The sequence below is a fragment of the Jaculus jaculus genome, chromosome 1 (genome assembly GCF_020740685.1).
Source record: "Jaculus jaculus isolate mJacJac1 chromosome 1, mJacJac1.mat.Y.cur, whole genome shotgun sequence".
Taxonomy (NCBI): domain Eukaryota; kingdom Metazoa; phylum Chordata; class Mammalia; order Rodentia; family Dipodidae; genus Jaculus; species Jaculus jaculus.
Window position 1 is genome coordinate 55,147,687 of NC_059102.1, and position 19,771 is coordinate 55,167,457.

Below are 19,771 nucleotides of genomic sequence, written 5' to 3' on the forward strand. Positions count from 1 at the left end.
AACATTTGAGTAAGATATACCTGCCTTCGAGAAACTTACAATCTGCACCAGCCTTCTAGAAATGGGGGATGGAGACACTAGGGCCAACTTAAGTAAGAGTGAATTTAGAGCAGTAAGGAATAGTGTAAAAGGAAGGTACCCTGGTGAGAACAATAAACTTGAGAGAAGTAAAGTGACCTGCCACAGTTTACCCAGGTCACAGGTGGTGAAGTCACAGTCAAGCTCTGGCTCCAGATTCAAAGCTCAAGTGTTCTGTCCTGCACCAATGTTTGCTCTGCAGACTTGACTGGTGGAGGCTTCCAGGGCCTTAGACAGAGCAGGCTGACATCCTCCGGGTGCCACAGGCACAGGGAAATGCTGAGTATAGTAAAACAAAATTATTTTACCTACATAGTTAAGAAAAGACGCATATGTACATATACATGCACACCCATATGACAGAGAGGAGGGAAGAAGGAAGGAAGAAGAAAGGAAGGAAGGAGGGCAGGGATGGGATAGTTTTCCCCTAATGTTGACTTTCTTTAACTAGTGGAATTTGAAACAAATGTTTTCTTAGTCTTTTTTGTGTTATACTGTTTTGTTTCTGCTTTGTTTTATTTTAGACAGGGTAATGCCATGTAGCCCAGATTGGTCTTGAACTTGGAATCTTCTGCCTCAGCCTCACTAGCATTGAGATCATAGCTATGTGTATGTGCAGGTATGGCTGGCATAGATTTTTTTTTAAATTCTCTAATATTCCACCAACTTCATACTTAGAAGAACCAAAATGAAATTTATTTTCAAAATGAGACTTAATAAATTGATCACCTTTTTCTATTATATTTAATTTTAGGCAGTGCTCTGTTGTATCAAGTACCCATAGTAAATCCAGACAGCAAGTGTCCAAGCTCCAACTAAGCCTCCATATTAGCTTCATTTACACAATATTCCTATTAAGTTTATTATTTCAACCTACAAAGAAATACCTTCACAGAAATACCTGCTGAGTCCAACATGGAGCTGGGCAGGATCAGATCTTGCTTATCCCCACTCAGTTTCAGTTAGTCTCCAGGGGGGCCAGGAAGCTGCTCTGAGATCTTGGCATTCCTCTCAGCACCATGCTGTAATGTATTTGCTTTCTGGCTCAAAGACCCCCATGCACATGCCTTGCCTTTCCGCATTCAAGCAGAGGCTCCTTCTCTGCACTGTCTGGGTGTCAGCAGGTGGCTTTATGCATGATTTGCTGTGTGCATTTTCTGCACATTGAAACCTGACAACCCCTCCCACGCACACTTCCTTTTCTCTATTACACACACACACACACACACACACACACACACACTCACTCACTCACTGTGTTCCATCAGAAGCCATCCAGATTTTTGGTGTGAATATTGGGCCAAAGCCAGGCTTTCGTCAAAAGAAACAGATAGTTTCCCATATAAAACACCACAGCCCATCCCCCTTTCCAAGGAAAACACTTTATATAAAGGTTGTAAGATCCCTTCTCCATCCCTGACTCCACATAGCCACTTGGATGAGTAGATTGCCTCGTCATCACCCTGAAGTCTTCTGTAGCTTTCATCACATTCACAAGAAGGCATGCATTCCATAGATGGTGTGATGATTAATGTTGATTGACATCTTGATAGGATTTTGAATCACCATGGGAATAAATCTCTGGGGATATCTATGAGTAAGGCTCTAGATTAGATTGAGTTGGATGTCCCATCTAAACTATGAATGGTGCCATTCCATGGGCTGGAATCTTGGACTGAACAAAAGGGAGAAAGTGACCTGAGCACCATCATTATTCATCACTCTCTTTCCTGATTGTTTTATGCTCCTGCTACCATGTCCCCACTGCCCCCACTACCATGTTCTGTATTTCCTTTATATGCTGAAATAAACCCTTCCTTCATTAAGTTGCTTCTTGTCAGGTACTTTGTCGTGGCAACAAGGAAAGGAACTAATACAAATGGTGAGCAAGTTCCTTCTCTATGAGACCTCAGCTTATCAGTCCTCTCCTCCACACATTCTCTCTGCCTTCCTCTATTCAGTGGTCTGAATTCAGTCTTCTTTCTTCCTCATGGTCTCCTTTCCCTGTGCTGTTTCTTCTCCCTTCTCCTCTTTGTTCCCTTATCAATACTAACTTACACTTCAAAAAGCAACTTGACAATCACCTCCTGTGGTGATCTGGCATAGCCTCAAGTGTTTGTGATTAAGCTTCCTACATAGTTCTCAGCGGGTAGAACCTTTGGAAAGTAGAGCCTTGCTGGAGATGGTGTGTTTCTGGAGGTTGATGTTGCTATTAATTAGTTTTTCCCACTGTGTTCACAGCTAGCTCACTCAGACTGTACCCACCTTGCCACTGGTGGATGAAGATGGAAGCTCATCGATGATGAAACTTCCTCTAGAAATGATAAACCTGAAATAAATGCTTTCCTTCCATAAACTGCATCTGCTTGGGGGTTTTGTCCCAGCAACAAGAAGGTAACCTCCACTGAGCCTAGTCTGACTCTACTCATATCCTCCATCCGGTGCAAAGTGTTTTTGTACATAATGACTGCAGGCATTGAGGAGTCTCTGCTAACTTACCTTTGCCCTTCATTGCATTCTGAAGTCCTTGAAATTTGACTGTGCCTTTCCACCATTTTATTCTAGTGTTTAGTTATCTAGTTTCTAGTAAATGGTAAGCATCAACACTATGTGAAACTATTCTATTTGTGGGTATAACATTTATAAGATGTGTCCAAGAAGGTTCTTAGAAACTTGCCATCTTCCCAGTCCCTATCATAGCATTTTATTTTAGTTTAAATATTTTATGTTTGATATTTGTATTTATTTATTAGAGAAAGGGGGAGAATGTGGGCATACCAGGGCCTCTTGCTGATGCAAATGAACTCCAGACATATGCACCACTTTGTGAATCTAACCTCATGTGGGCACTGGGGATTCAAACCTAGTCCAACAGGGTTTGCAAGTAAGTCTCTTTAACTGCTGAGCCATCTCCCTAGCCCTATCACAGCCTTCAAAGTAAATAAAACACATATGACAACAGGAAGGAAGAATTACAGCTGCATACAATACTAGAAAGAAGCCAGACACAAAGGAGTCATCGATGCGGAATTCCATGCAAGCCCATTAGGCCAAAGTTGTCGCCTAAGGAGTTAGAAATCATGACAATAGTTGCTTGAGGTACATTTGGAACCTAAGTAATTTTCTGTTTCTTGTCCGAGATTGACATTTTCATGCTGTGAAAATTGAAATACTTGAATATTTATGATTTGTGCATATATCTGAATCACACTTCAACACGTTTTTATGATTGTGTGTGTGTGTGTGTGGGTGTGTGTGTATGTGCCACAAAATGTGTGTGCAGAAGTCTGGGGACAAGTTGGGGGTGTTCATCCTCCTCTTCCATTTGCCTTGAGATGGGGTCTCCCTTGTTTTTTTTTTTTTGTCTTTTCCCCTTATGTGTGCCAGTCTAGCCAGCCTGCAAGTTTTTTGGTGCTTCTGGATTACAGACACATGTCACTTTGTGTCTGGATTTACATGGGGGTTGGGGAATCAAATTCAGGCTGGCAGACTTGTAAGAAAGCTTCCTTTAACTAGTGAGCCATCTCCCAATACTCAATAAAGATTTTAATTCAGGAAATTTTTCTTTGTGAAACATTACTCGTCTTTGGTGTTCATGTCTGTGTTAAAAATAAAGTGTGATAAATTTGGCTAAAGTGCATAACTAGCTTGCATAATGCCTTTTCCCCAAATGCTGTCACATGATAAAAAGGAAAAGGAAAAGAAAAAATAATTCTCATTGAACACAGATTAGCATTTGGCTTAAAAAATATGGTACTGAGAGGGTCTGGGGAAATGGCTCAGTAAATGTGAGGACCTGAATTCAGATCCCTAGTATCCACATGAAAAGCCAGGCATGGTGACACACAAATATAATCCCAGCACGAGGAGACAGAAACAGGAGGATCTGTAGGGTTTGCTGGTTAGCTAGTCTAACTGAACTGCTGAGCACTAGTTCAACAAGAGACCTTGAATTTGAAACTAAGGCAGGTAAAGAGCAACTGAGGAAGGTATCCACCATCTCCTTCTGGCCTCTACACACACGTTCACACTTGTCCATGTTCACCTGCCCACACATTCACACGTGCACACACAAATGAACATGTATACATATGTGTATATATAACAGACACACATGCAAAAAACATGGCGCTAAATTTGTCCACAGGTATTCTTTGCAGTTTGACTTCTCCCATTGAATTTTATTAAGCTCAAATAATTTATAAGTTACAGAATAAGTAGATTAGGACGTTGGAATTTCATTCTTTGCATAATATTTTAATCATTCAGCTTTTAAATTTCTGTTACCAATGGGTCTATACATGCCAAATATTCCCCATACCTAACTGGTTCACACTTTACAGCTATGCTTAAATCTGATAGAAGGATTATGATTCATTATCCAAATGATTATCTTTGAGTTGGGCTGTTTTCCTCCATTTTTTTTTTGGTGGGGTGGGGCCACACTAGAAATACTAGTCTCTGGAACATTCTAACAACAGTACATTTCTTTCTTTTTTTTTTTTTTTTTTTAAACATCACAGGTGAATGTGGAGAAGAAACCTTGGGAACACTTGACTTGGCAGCAGTGTCTGTGCTGTTTTCTGATGCTCCCTGGAGTCAGTCCAGACATCACGGTAGGCACTCACCACATTTCCCTCTCACATTCCCAATAAAGACTCTCAGTGTTGGCACAGATGGGAATTCAGCTCCACCTTCTCACTTCACATTCCCTGCACTTTCCTGCTAAATTCTCTGCTGCCCAAAATAGAATCATAGTCTATGCCATGGGGGTGCGGGGAGTGTGGATTTCAAGGGAGAGTAGACAGCGATCTGTGGCTTCCCTCTAAATTACCACACTTCGACGTAATCATTATTAGGAATTAGAAGATAGGTAAAGGGTGAAGAAGAATGCTCAGAAGTTGCATAGAGAAAAGTGCTGGATTTTCTCTCAAGTGACTGGGATGACCCATCATCAGGTGAGTTATTGATGCCAATGATGTCAACAAAGGGGAAAGAGAAGACCAGAGCTATTGCCTGACCTGCCACCACCAGCCACCTTCATGAATCTTCTGTTCAGTGACTCTGAAGGAAAAGCCCTTTCCTCACTACATTAGGTTATTGAACTCCACATGGACTAATTTCTATTCTTTATACCCAGTTGAATTCTCTCCATCTTTCAAGGTCTAGGTTGCATCTGACTTCCTCTGGGAAACTTTCTTGAATGACTTGACCTACGCTATGATGATGTTTATATACCAAGATTATTCCCAGTAGTAAGGATTCTTATTAGACACATATGAAGAGTCAAGCATAGTACCTGGAGACTTGATTCCAAATAGTTTTCTCTTTATATATATTTTTAATGTTGTTTACTGATTTTTGTTTGCTTATTTGAGAGCAAGAAAAAGATGCAGAGAAGTAGATGGGCAGGGAAAGAGAGAGAGAGAGAATGGGCATGCCAGGGCCTCCTGCTGTGGCAAATGAACTCCAGATGCATGCACTCCTTGTGGATCTGGCTTATGTAGATCCTGGAGAATCAAACCTGGGTCCTTTGGCTTTGCAGGCAAGCACCCTAACCACTAAACCATCTCCCCAGCCCTTTCTTTATATTTTTTAAAGTGTGTGTATATTTATGTGTGAGGAGGCCGGATGACAATCTTGGACACTGTTCTTCAGGTCCTTCTCAACTCTTATTGAGACAGGGTATCTTGTTAGCCTGGAAGTTGTTGAGAAGGTCATGCTAGCTGACAGTGAGCCCAGGAATCCATTTATCTTTCTCTTCCCAATGCTGAAAGTACAAGCATGTGTCACCATGTACAGTATTTTTACATAGGTTATGGGGATCAAACCTAGATCCTCATGATATCAAGACAAGCATGTTATTCACTGAGTCCAGTCTCCAGGCACTATGCTGGACTCTTCATATGTGTCTAATAAGAATCCTTACAATGAATCTATGAAGGAAGTTGTATTATTTTTCCCACCTTATATATGAAGATCTCCTAGTAATATTAGAAACTCCATACTGACTCACTGACTTATCTTTCTCATAGTACAGGCTCAGGGCTTTGGAAATTACTCAACTAATATTAGTTTAATTTCTTATGTGCTAAATGGAACATGAGACCATGAAGAGATTTAAGAAGTATTCTGTCAGTCAGGTGTGCTGCCTTTCTACTTCTGTCAAGATTAGGGACTGTAATGGAGTAGGTGGAATTAGGGAAAACTAGAGTATCAGCAACAAATCCTTAACTGGTATGCATCATAATCCAGGAACTGTGTGAAGTGATGCCCATTCATATACTGTCTTAATTTCAACTGTCATCCCTCCCTAAACAATCAGAATTGTGGCAAGGCAGACAAAATCCTTGGTTCAGCCATTACAAAAATATGTGCCTTATAGGTCTTCTTGGAGGCTAGCTTCCTAGTGTCTATAGTGAAAATGGACATGCAGTCAATTATGAGATCCCTTATGCTGTAAGATAAAGACATTCCAGCCATTGCAGTGAAGTGTTGCAAATGTCATCAAACTGTTTCTTGTTTTATATCTCAGCACAAGCCAATCTTATATGGCTGAAGTTCAGACGGGTAACCTCAGGTTGGAGAGATTGATTAGCAGTTAAGGCACTTATCTGCAAAGCCAAAGGACCCAGGTTTGATTCCCCAGGACCCATGTTAGCCAGATGCACAAGGGGGCGCATACATCTGGAGTTCATTTGTAGTGGCTAGAGGCCCTGGCACACCCAATCTCTCTTTCTCTCTCTCTTTCCCTATTTCTGTATCTCTCTCTTAAGTATATTTCTTTTAAAAAGAAGGGTAATCTCATTTCTAGGAGGAGGCAAACTATTAAGCTATATATGCAGGTGAGGTTGCTTTAATTTACTCCAAGATATATGAACTGTGCTCATTTCAGGAAAGTGTCTGAAAATTCTTTTTTTATTTTTTTTCTAAGCATTATCCCATGCTATCTATTCAAGGCAATTATCCTTTAATCTTCAATCAAAACCTGAATAGAAGTTACAGGATAAGAACCATGAGCATCATATAGTATTAGCATGCCCAGGAATAGCCTTTGGAAAACCCAATAGTATAGGCAATGTGGCACTTTAAAAATCAGATTTCCAGTGGGAAAAATGAAATTTAAACTCTTTGCATGATTTATGATGTTCTTTGAAGCCCTACCTCAACTTGCTTTTACAGAACTAATTTATTGTCACCTCTATTCAGCATTTTCATGCTTTGTTCCAACCAAACTACATAGAGTTCTATGAATATCCTCAGTGCTTTCACTGACTGGATCCTCATATCTGCTTCCTTCAATCCCCTCTCCCTTGCCCTTGAGCTGCTCTGACTAAAGGGTCTTGAAGAATGTCACCTTTTTCCACCAACCTTGCCCAATTCCATTTGGCAATTAATCTTACTCATTACTGGGTTCCCAAAGAAACCTTGATTATATAGTATTTTATTACCCTCCTTCTTAAGCTTCTCTGATATTTCTGCCAAACTGTGAGCTCCTCCAGGGTAGAATGTGTCTTATTTATCTTTGTGTCCCAGCATCAGGATCATACTGTGACCTGAATTTATTTCACCAAATTTTTATTGAGTGCTTCCTGCACTGACAAAGCAAGCTGGGACAATTCCCATCCTGTGAGGCTAAGTGAAAAAACATGAGCTTCTCCACAGTGACCTACATATGTTTTCACAGTTCCATGAAGCCACCCAGGACTGTGTAGATGTATTATGCAATATGGCTCAGGATACAAAAGAATGGTAAATGGGCTAAATCACAAACTGATCACACTATAGTCTTTTCCCTGAATACATCATTTCCTAGATTTGAGAAGCTCCAAAGGAACCTATCCATACATTTTGTCACTTGTTATATATACTGTCCCTTAGGTTTTCATTTTTACTTATTTATTTGAGAAAGGGGAGAGAGAGTGCGTGAGAGCAAGAGAGAGAGACAGAGAGAGAGAGAGAGAGAGAGAGAAAGAAAGACAGAGAGAGAGAGAGAGAGAGAGAGAGAGAGAGAGAGAGAGAGAGAGAATGGGCCAGGAGCTCTACCCACTGCAGATAAACTCCATACACATGTGTTACTTTGTGCATCTAGCTTACATGGGTCCTGGGGGAATTATATCCTTTGGATTTGCAGGCAAGTGCAGTAACCATTAAGCAATATCTACAGCCCATTTCCCTTAGTTTTATAACACTGCCATGCCAAAGACCTTGGTGGAAGTGCTTAGCATGTGGAAGCTTCACTTCACCCACTGATATAATGCACAGCCTTTATAAGTAAACAGAGCCTTTGATAATATTGAAACACAACAAAGAGAAAACTCCAAGGGGACCTTTTATGAATGGGAGTCTTCTGAATGGCCATGTATGCGTTAAAATTTTAAGAAATACATTTTTAAATGTCATTGTTACTGGAAAAACTTATGTAGATAGAAATAACAGTACATTTTATACAAATATGATCTAGATTCCAGTCTTGCAAAGCTTTTATTATCCATTCATTATAAAAAGTCATATTTGGGGGCTGGAGAGATTGCTCAGTGGCTAAAGGCAATTGCTTGCAAAACGTGACAGCCTGGGTTTGATTTCCCAGTACCCCTATAAAACCAGATGCACAATGTGGCACATGTGTCTGGAGTTTGTTTGCAGCAGCACAAGGCCCTGGTACGCCCATTATTATTCTCTCTCATGAGCACTCTTTCTATCTCTCTTTCTTGCAAGTAAAAGAAGTTGTGTTTTGAACATTCAGAGCCATATAAACATTGCAAAACTTTTAAAACATTTTGTAAGTGCCATTTTTTTTTAATTTTTATTAACATTTTCCATGATTATAAAATATATCCCATGGTAATTCCCTCCCTCCCCACCCCCACACTTTCCCATTTGAAATTCCATTCTCAATCATATTACCTCCCCATTACAATCATTGTAATTACATATATACAATATCAACCTATTAAGTATCCTCCTCCCTTCCTTTCTCCACCCTTTATGTCTCCTTTCAACTTACTGGCCTCTGCTACTAAGTATTTTCATTCTCACACAGAAGCCCAGTTATCTGTAGCTAGGATCCACATATGAGAGAGAACATGTGGCGCTTGGCTTTCTGGGCCTGGGTTACCTGACTTAGTATAATACTTTCCAGGTCCATCCATTTTTCTGCAAATTTCATAACTTCATTTTTCTTTACCGCTGAGTAGAACTCCATTGTATAAATGTGCTACATCTTCATTATCCACTCATCTGTTGAGGGACATCTAGGCTGGTTCCATTTCCCAGATATTATAAATTGAGCAGCAATAAACATGGTTGAGCACGTACTTCTAAGGAAATGAGATGAGTCCTTTGGATATATGCCTAGGAGTGCTATAGCTGGGTCATATGGTAGATCAATCTCTAGCTGTTTTAGGAACCTCCACACTGTTTTCCACAATGGCTGGACCAGATTGCATTCCCACCAGCAGTGCAGAAGGGTTCCTTTTTTCCCACATCCCCGCCAACATTTATGATCATTTGTTTTCATGCTGGTGGCCAATCTGAGAGGAGTGAGATGGAATCTCAATGTAGTTTTAATCTGCATTTCCCTGATGACTAGTGACGTAGAACATTTTTTTAGATGCTTATATGCCATTCGTATTTCTTCCTTTGAGAACTCTCTATTTAGCTCCATAGCCCATTTTTTGATTGGCTTGTTTGATTCCTTATTATTTAACTTTTTGAGTTCTTTGTATATCCTAGATATTAATCCTCTATCAGATATACAGCTGGTGAAGATTTTTTCCCATTCTGTAGGTTGCCTCTTTGCTTTTTTCACTGTGTCCTTTGCGGTGCAAAATCTTTGTAATTTCATTAGGTCCCAGTGGTTAATCTGTGGTTTTATTGCCTGAGCAATTGGGGTTGTATTCAGAAAGTCTTTGCCAAGACCAATATGTTGAAGGGTTTCCCCTACTTTTTCCTCTAGCAGTTTCAAAGTTTCCCGTCTGATGTTAAGGTCTTTAATCCATTTGGACTTAATTCTTGTGCATGGCGAGAGAGAAGAATCTATTTTCATCCTTCTGCAGATATTTATCCAGTTTTCAAAACACCATTTGCTGAAGAGGCTGTCTCTTCTCCAATGAGTATTTTTGGCATTTTTATCGAATATCAGGTGGCTATAGCTACTTGGGCTTACATCTGGGTCCTCTATTCTGTTCCACTGATCTACATGTCTGTATTTGTGCCAGTACCATGCTGTTTTTGTTACTAGGGCTCTGTAGTATAGGTTAAAATCAGGTATGGTGATACCACCAGCCTCTTTTTTGTTGCTCAGTATTATTTTAGATATTCAAGGTTTTTTGTGATTCCAAATGAATTTTTGGATTTTTTTTCTATTTCCATGAAGAAAGCCTTTGGAATTTTGATAGGGATTGCATTAAATGTGTAGATTGCTTTAGGTAAGATTGCCATTTTCACGATATTGATTCTTCCAATCCAGGAACAAGGGATGTTTCTCCACTTTCTAGTGTCTTCTGCAATTTCTCGCTTGAGTGTTTTAAAGTTCTCATTGTATAGATTCTTTACTTCCTTGGTTAGGTTTATTCCAAGGTATTTTATTTTTTTTGATGCAATTGTGAATGGGAGTGATTCTCTGATTTCATCCTCTGTGTGTTTGTTGTTAGCATATATGAAGGCTACTGATTTCTGTGTATTTATTTTGTATCCTGCTACATTGCTGTAGGTTTTGATCAGCTCTAACAGCTTGCTAGTAGAGTCTTTAGGGTCCTTTATGTATAGAATCATGTCATCTGCAAATAATGATAACTTGATTTCTTCCTTTCCAATTTGTATCCCTTTTATGTGTGTCTCTTGCCTTATTGCTATGGCTAAGACTTCCAAAACTATATTAAATAGAAGTGGGGACAGTGGACACCCTTGTCTTGTTCCTGATTTTAGTGGAAAAGCTTCCAGTTTTTCCCCATTTAGTAATATGTTGGCTGTAGGCTTGTCATACATAGCCTTTATTATATTGAGATATGTTCCTTCTATTCCCAGTCTCTGTAGGACTTTTATCATGAAGGGATGTTGGATTTTGTCAAATGCTTTCTCTGCATCTAATGAGATGATCATGTGATTTTTGTCCTTCAACCCGTTTATGTAATGTATTACATTTATAGATTTGCGTATGTTGAACCATCCCTGCATCTCTGGGATAGAGCCTACTTGGTCAGGGTGAATGATTTTTTGATATACTCTTGTATTCTGTTTGCCAATATTTTGTTGAGAATTTTTGCATCTATGTTCATGAGGGAGATTGGTTTGTAATTTTCTTTTTTTCTTCTATCTTTGCCTGGTTTTGGTATCAGGGTGATGCTGGCCTCATAGAAGGAGTTTGGTAGAATTCCTTCTATTTCTATTTCCTGGAAAAGCTTAAGAAGCAATGGTGTTAGCTCTTCCTTAAAAGTCTGGTAAAATTCAGCAGTGAATCCATCCGGGCCTGGGCTTTTTTTAGTTGGGAGATTATTGATAGCTGTTCGGATCTCCATGTTTGTTATAGGTCTATTTAAGTGATTAATCTCATTTTGATTTAATTTAGGTAGGTCATATAAATCAAGGAAATCATCCATTTCTTTCAGATTTTCATACTTTGTGGAGTATATGGTTTTATAGTATGTCCCTATGAGTTTTTGAATTTCTCTGGAATCTGTTGTGATGTTACCTTGTTCATCTCTGATTTTCTTAATTTGTGTCTCTTCTCTCTTTCTTTTGGTCAGATTTGCTAAGGGTTTATCAATCTTGTTTATCCTTTCAAAGAACCAACTCTTTGTTTCATTAATTCTTTGGATTGTTCTTTTTGTTTCTATTTCATTAATTTCTGCCCTAATCTCTATTATTTCTTCCCGTCTACTGATTTTTGGTTTGCCTTGTTCTTCTTTTTCCAAGGCTTTAAGGCGAAGCATTAGGTCATTTACTTGCGACCTTTCTAATTTCTTAATATAGGCACTTAAGGCTATAAATTTACCTCTTAGAACTGCCTTCATGTGTCCCAGAGATTTTGGTATGTTGTGTTCTCATTGTCATTTGACTCTATAAATTTTTTGATTTCCTTTTTGATTTCTTCATTGACCCACTCATCATTTAGTAGTGTATTGTTTAGTTTCCATGATTTTGTGTATGCTCTATAGCCTTTCTTGCTACTGATTTGTAGTTTAATTCCATTGTGGTCAGATAGAATGCAAGGAATTATTTCAATTTTCCTGAATTTGCTAAGATTTGCTTTGTGTCCTAATATATGGTCTATTTTAGAGAATGTTCCATGTGCTGCTGAAAAGAATGTATATCCTGCAGCCTTTGGATGAAATGTCCTGTATATATCTGTTAGGTCCATTCCTTCTATGACCTCATTTAGTCCAGATGCCTCTCTATTTATTCTTTCCCTGGATGACCTGTCAATTGATGAGAGTGGGGTGTTAAAGTCACCCACCACCACTGTGTTTGGTGTTATCTGTGACCTTAGTTCTAATAGTGTTTGTTTGACGAATTTGGGAGCCCCCATGTTAGGTGCATATATGTTTAGGATTGTAATGTCCTCCTGTTGGAGTGTGCCCTTAATCAATATAAAGTGACCTTCCTTATCTTTCTTGACTAACGTCTGACTAAATCTACCCTGTCTGTTATTAGGATAGCAACCCCTGCTTGTTTTCTAGGCCCATTTGCTTGAAACACCGTCTTCCAACCTTTCACCCTAAGATAATGTCTATCCTTTGTAGAAAGGTGAGTTTCTTGGAGACAACAAATTGTAGGATCCTGCTTTTTAACCTAGTCTGCAAATCTATGTCTTTTCGTTGGGGCATTGAGACCGTTGATATTAAGAGATATTATTGAAAGATGTGTATTTATGTTTGCCATTTTTTTGTGTGTGTGTGTTTCTGGTTCTACCTGTGCTCTCTTCTGTTAACTGGTATTTGAGTATAGCTTGTTTTTTCTAGGTTCCTTATATGTGTGCTTTTCCTTTTGTTCAGCATGGAGGATTCTACCAAGTATTTTCTGTAGAGCTGGTTTTGTCTTCAAATACTCCTTTAACCTGCTTTTGTCATGGAATGTCTTTATTTCTCCATCTATTTGAATGGATAACTTTGCAGGATAAAGTAACCTTGGTTGACAGTTGTTATCTTTCAGAACTTGGAATATATCACTCCAAGCCCTTCTGGCTTTAAAAGTTTGTGTTGAATAATCTGCTGTAATCCTGATGGGCTTGCTTTTGTAGGTAACTTGATTTTTCTCTCTAACTGCTTTCAATATTTTTTCTTTGGTGTGTGTGTTTGGAAGTTTGATTATAATATGGCGAGGAGAGGTTCTTTCTGGGTTTTGTCTGGCTGGGGTTCTAAAGGCTTCCTGTATCTGTATTGGCACCTCTTTCCCAATTTGGGGGAAATTTTCCTCTATGATTTTGTTGAAGATGCCTACTATGCCTCTGGAGTTCTTCTCCTTCTACTATGCCCTGAATTCTTATATTGGATCTTTTCATAGTGTCCCGAATATCTTGAAATTCCCACTCATACTTTTCTATAAGTTTGTCTTTCTCTTTGTTGGACTGCATTAGGTCTGCCACCTGGTCTTCTAGCTTAGATATTCTGTCCTCTCCCTCATCCATCCTACTGGTGAGATTTTCTACAGAGTTTTTTATTTCATTAACTGTGTTCTTCATTGCTAGTAATTCTGACTGGTTTTTCTTTATTATTTCTATTTCCCTATTTATGTCTTGTATTGCCTTCTTTATGTCATTAAATTGGTGTCCTGCCTCTTCTTTGATTCCTTTGATTTCCTCTTTGATTTCCTCTTTGACTTCTTCTTTGATTGTTTTCATGTGTTCTTTGACCTCTTTGAACATATTTATAATTATTCTTTTGAACTTTTTCTCAGGCATTTCCTCTAACTCTTTCTCACTGGAGGACATTTCTGATGCATTAATACTTTTAGGTGGATTTATATCGTCTTGCTTTTTAGTGTTTCTTGTGTTATAATGTATATATTTTTGCATCTTGGATTAAGTTAATGCTTGGATTTTCTAGCTAGCTGTGTATTCTTAGCTGTATCAATTGATTTGATGTAATATATTTTCAGGGTAGGACCTTAAGGTATTAGGTGTGGCTCTTAAGACTCTCAGAGTATCTACAAAGATGTTCTTAGGGGTTGAGTTTCCCTGCTATAGGAGTATTCAAGCAGGCTGAGTGGAATAAAATACAGGTAGATTCTAAAATTTAACTAAACACTGTACACATTCAATCAAAAACAGCCCCGAGTATGTATGCAAGAGTAGTTATTATAATGACCAGATCCTCTATCAACAAAGAGGTTTAGATTTCTGTTCTGTTGAGGGATCCAAGTCAGCTTGTGACCAAGTGAGACCCTTCCCTGGTGCAATCCCAGTTACCTTGGGTGATTTTGGTCTCAGTCAAGTTGCTGCCTGGGTCGTCGGGCTGCTGTTCTGATTTCTGGAGCTGGGCACTTGCTTTTCCTATGGGGCAAACTGAGCCGCTGCTGCTGCCTCTGCTGCTGCTGTAGCTGCCACTGCTGGAGCCACCACTGCTGCTGAAGCTGCTGCTGCTGTGTCCACTGCCACTGCTCCCCCTGAAGCTGCTGCTGCGGGATCTGCCGCTGCTGCTGCTCCTGGGTCTGCTACTGCTGGGGCCGCTGGTACCGGTGCTGGAGCCGCTGATGTTTCTGCCGAACTCTGCTCCTGTTTGGGTCCCGTTGTCAGCCCAAGTTGGCGTGGCCGGGTCCCGGGCCGCTGCTCTGTTCGCTGGAGCTGGGCTCAGGCGGTGGGGGAGGGGAGGGAGCCTCAGCTGCTCTGGTTGTCTCGCTGTTCCACGTGTTCTTCTACCTCACGGTCTGCTCCTCCGCTGCTCGCTGCCGCTCTCCCCTCACGTTTCCCGAGTTGCGGAGAGCGCGGTGTGAGGGGAAAATCCCGCACCTGGCTTTTCCTGCGGCTCGAGCCAAGTCTGGTGGTTTTCTGCTGCGCCACGTCCACGGCGGTTGGCCGAGCTGCCGGAGCTGCTTTTCCCGCCTGTGCAGGCTCTGGATTCTCTATAACTCTTCTACTTTTCCGCTGCCGCTTCAATTTCCTATACACCTCACTTTTTAGTAAAAGTGTGTATTTTGCTGAGTTTTTTTTGGTCTTTTTCCCCCCTAGGCTGCTTTGGTGTGGTACCTACGCCGCCATCTTAACTGGAAGTTCTGTAAGTGCCATTTTTAAAAATGTGTTGTGCAATAGGAACATTTTGGATATAGAGAATGAAATCAGTATTTTCAATGTTGTTTGTATCAGCTCTTTATGATTATGCATTAATCAGCCTAACAACATTAACATCATTCCTGGAGGTGAGACCAATCTTAAAGGAGGAATACTATGGTTTTATAACATTTTCCCGAATGTATCACCTCTGTAATAGTTTTAGGCAAAGAATAATACCTCTTCTACAGGACCAGAAAGTTCTCAGATTCTGAGGAGTCAGCTTTCACAAATTTTGCTACAGAGATGTCCTCATCCCATGTCCCAGGGTCTCATCTTTTCCCTATCACAGCCCAGGCTTTCAGAATATGAGATCTAATCATGCTTCAAATTCAGCTTTCTCTGCAACCTAACTCACAATCAGAACCTGGATCTACTTTTAGAACATCCTGTGTCTGCTTTGTGTAGTCAAATGTCCCATTCAGTGCTGGGTGAGAGGCTTTTGGTTTTGTACATTAAGCTCCGAATGAATGTTTGCTTAAACCTCCAACTCCACAAACTTCATCATTATCATTTGTTGTGAATGCATGTACCCCATCCCTCTGGGTCCCTGTCAAGATTCTTAATAATCTGTGAAGTTCCAGCATGTCTGGGCGTATTTATCTCCATGATGCTACTTTACTCAGCCAGTGTAATATCTAATCCCAGATGCATGTGCTACACTTGATAATTAAGTTTTTCAAAGTCAAGACAAAATACCAAGAGATATAGACCCCTAGACACATGCACGCACACACACACACACACACACACACACACACACACACTTGCTTTACAAACTGAATGATACATTTTGTAACTAAAGAAATTCCCAGTAGTTTCTTGCATGCAGTATAGTTGAAGAAATCAATAAAGTTATTAGAAAGTTAAGTTCTGGGCTGAAGAGATGGCATAGTGGTTAAGGCACTTGCCTGCAAAGTTTAAGGACCCATGTTAGAATCTCCAGGTCCCACGTTAGCCAGATGCATAAAGGTGAGGCAAGGGCAAGATTTCATGTGACCACTAGGTGGTGCAAGCGTCTGGAGTTCATTTTCAGGGGCTGAGGCCCTGGTATGCCAGTTCTCTCTCTCCCTCTGTCTCTCTCACTTTCTTTAAAAAAAAAAGTGTTGTGTTTTCTTTTCTTTATTTTTTCCTTTTTTCTTTCTTTTCTCCTTCTTTTTGGCAACAAGCTCTTATGTAGTTCAGGTTGGTCTGGAGTTTGAGATCCTCCCTCAGCCTCCCAAGTACCAAGTTGTGCCTTGCCATGCCCAATGTTTTTTTTTTTTTTTTTAACTTGCCAGTTATATATTTATAGAAAGATAATCCCCTGGCTTTAAATAGATATGTACATACAAATATGAACAAACTTAAAAAAAATACAAACCCTTGGATCACAAGGGGGCTTCTAGTAGCCTCCTATCCTTCCCCCTCACCCAAGGACAGAGGGCATGAGTCTGCTTTTTAGAAATTATTAATTTTGGCCGTCCTTGCAACAAGCCTGAAATTAGATTAATTTACCCATAAGGTGAAATTCAGAGGAAACGTTCTGTTTCCACACTGAACTCTGCATCTCCAAAATTAGGGCTACATGCTTTCTGATTCTTTTAGCTAGAATATCAGGATAAGGGGGCAACCCCTGAAATGGGCTAAAATTAGATACACTCAGTTTAAAAAGGGGTGTGTGTGTCATTTGCTCTAGGAGCAAATGGTAAGATAAAGGCATACAGATCCTAGGGAACACCCAGTTCCCACACCACATAGGAATCTATTGTCCAGCTTAGGTCCAGGACCTATGTTCTTTACTCTAGCCACCCCTACCTATTTCTTTGGTATTGTCAGAAGACAAGATTCAGCTCCTGGGTGCTGGAAAGGAGGGAGAGTGCTTCAGGGACTTCCAATGGGTACTGAGAGAAGAATTTAAATTTTCCCTTTTTAAAATATTTAAAAATAAACAAATCAAACTCCATCCTGTGCTGTACACAGCCCTTTTGACTCCCTGACATTGATTTGAGGAAAGAAGAGAAGGGGTGTCAATGTTGGAAGGGCCTCCTCACTTTCTTCCTCCGCTTCGGTTTGGCTTCTCCCTTGGGTACAGTGCTACTGGGCTTGGAGGCCGCAGTGGCCCCAGGGCCAGGATGAAGAGCTGCAAAGAAGTTCCCATTGGACATTTGCCCTGGGGGTACTTGAAAGATTCGACTCAAGAAATCCTGAAGATCAGCAGGAGGGGCTTCCGGGGTGGCTCTCTGCCGACCACTGGTGCCTGGCACCTGAGAACCAAATGAGATGTGATAAGGAACTCTATGGGTTTCTGGTGAGATTCCCACACGCTGACATCCAGCCCATTCTATGCTTTCCTTGGCATCGGCTACACATCATAGTATTCATTGCCTCCTTGAGGTCATCTTGCAGCTTGGACAAAAACTCATTCACTGACCGGCTCAGTTCATTCTCTGCCATTCGTTTCATCTCATATTCCTTTCGCCTTTCAGGATTGCTGACAATGTCCCAAGCTGCGTGCAAAACCTTGAAGGCCTCTTCAGCCCGAGGATGATGATTTTTATCAGGATGAACCATCACTGCCAGCTGCCTATAGGCCTTTTTTAGTTCAAGATCTGATGCTGTGGTTTCAACCCCCAGCACATGGAAAGGGTTTAGTTCATCTTCAGGAACACCAGCCATGGTCAAAAGTCGAACCACTTCCTCTTCCGGCTGGCAGTAGCGTCCACTAGCCACAGGTGCATTACCCTGTCTATCAGCCCTCTGCTTGACCCAAGGCAATTCCAGCCAAGTCCAGTGAACTAATCTTACCAGCTGCTTCCATGGCCTGCTCTCTCTCAGCAGAGTCAAGCAACGCTGCAAGGCTGGAGAGTCCAGCCAAGAGAAGAGCCAAGTGACCTTATCCCTCCAGCCTAACCAGTCACCCAGTCCCACCACAAACCGCCAGCCCAACTGCAGACAACACAAAAAGAGGGCAAGAGCCAGGAGCAGGAAAGCACCCAGCAGCCTAAGAAAACGGGTGAACAGTCCTGCCCCACAAGAAAACCCCTGACTGAGACACTGGAACACCACATGTCCCCAGCCCCTCAGTCTCCCTGCCCAGACTCCCACCCAGACTCGAAAAAGGTCCAGATCACTGCCTTTCAGCTGCCTGCATGCATAAATGAGATGGCCACACATTTCCACATACTCCCCCACCAACACCAGCAGTTCAATCAGCCACCAGAAGCCTGCCTGTCCAAGCTGACATAGCTCCTCTGCCCCCCACAATCCCAGGCCTCTGCGCTTATCAGCTTGACTTCGTTTCCGGCCCAGACGATGTCGACCAGGGGACCTGGGATCTCTTCGTCCACCTTCCCGAGTATCCTCCTTGGTCAGAAACCGGTGCCTCTGCCTCCGGGGTGGGAGTTTCTTTCCACTGGGCACACGTGAAAAGTCATTGGGGAATTTAAGAGGTTCATCATCATCACACTCTTCTTCCAACTCTTCATCTTCCACCAAGGTTGGAGAGGTACAGTGGTGGCAAAAGTTGCTAGAAGAGCCATCTCCTCCCTCAGAGTAAGGCCCTTCAGGGAGTCCAGGAGTTCCCTGGCAGTTACAAGCAGATGGAATGGAAAAACAAGGGTTCCCATCCTCTTGGTACCCAGCCTCGTTCTCTTGAGAGTTCCTGGTCCCCTCCTGATCCCTCTTCTGAAGACGCCTCACTCTGTTCAGGGTCTTCTTCTCTAGGTGGTCCTGGACCCCTTGGGGGACCATGGCTTGGGTCCGACCAGTGGGCTGGGTTTGGGGGCTGTGTGTACTTAGGACCGGAGTGCCTCTGTGAGGCAGCCGGTACCATTGGGAGCAGTCCCTGCTGAGTCCCTGAGTCCTGAGAATGAAAGTATTTCAGGGTCCACAGAGGGTCCAGATGTCCTGAAGAAAGCACCACCGCTGTGGTGAGCTCCACACAACCCTCCTTCTCCGGGGTGCTTCTGGGCCATGACCCCGGGGGCTTCCTGAGGATTTTAGGTCACAGCCATCACGGTAAGATCGGATGCCGGCTGGGCAGACGCGGTGAAGGCAATGTACCGAGCCGCGGCGGAAACTCCTCCCCTCGAGCAGCTGGGCCTGAGGCCAGGGGGAGCTAGGAGAGCAGCTCCCCCGGCTCCGCCTCCCGCTCCCGCTCCGCCCATGCCCAATGTTTAACATGCCCAATGTTTAACTTTTACCTTCCCTATAATGACTTGGTTTTTTCCTTACAAAAACTAAAAGTATTCATCTTTATTTTGGCATTCTCCCTTTTTATTATCCTGGAATTTTTCTTGCCAATACTGTTTAAATATATGAATTTATGAGAAGGAATATAATAAGCTCAGGAGGAACATTGTCTCATGCATCAAGGGGCCAGGGAAAATGACTTTTGTACTCTTTGTCCACCTCTTGCCTCATTTCTTTGTCCTTCCACTACCAATA

At 41.6% G+C, this 19,771-nt stretch overlaps 1 long non-coding RNA gene and 1 pseudogene across 2 annotated transcripts in view; one reads left to right on the forward strand and one right to left on the reverse strand.

Moving 5' to 3' along the window:
- The window catches only part of LOC123462221, a 76,532-nt gene that overhangs the window by 31,541 nt on the left and 25,220 nt on the right, over positions 1-19,771 (forward strand). For both annotated transcript variants that reach the window (XR_006638162.1, XR_006638161.1), the window contains exons 2-4: positions 2,320-2,472; positions 4,602-4,694; positions 15,245-15,290. This is a non-coding gene — a long non-coding RNA (uncharacterized LOC123462221). The remainder of the gene's footprint in view (positions 1-2,319; positions 2,473-4,601; positions 4,695-15,244; positions 15,291-19,771) is intronic.
- Positions 16,617-19,455, reverse strand: LOC123462219 (annotated as a pseudogene).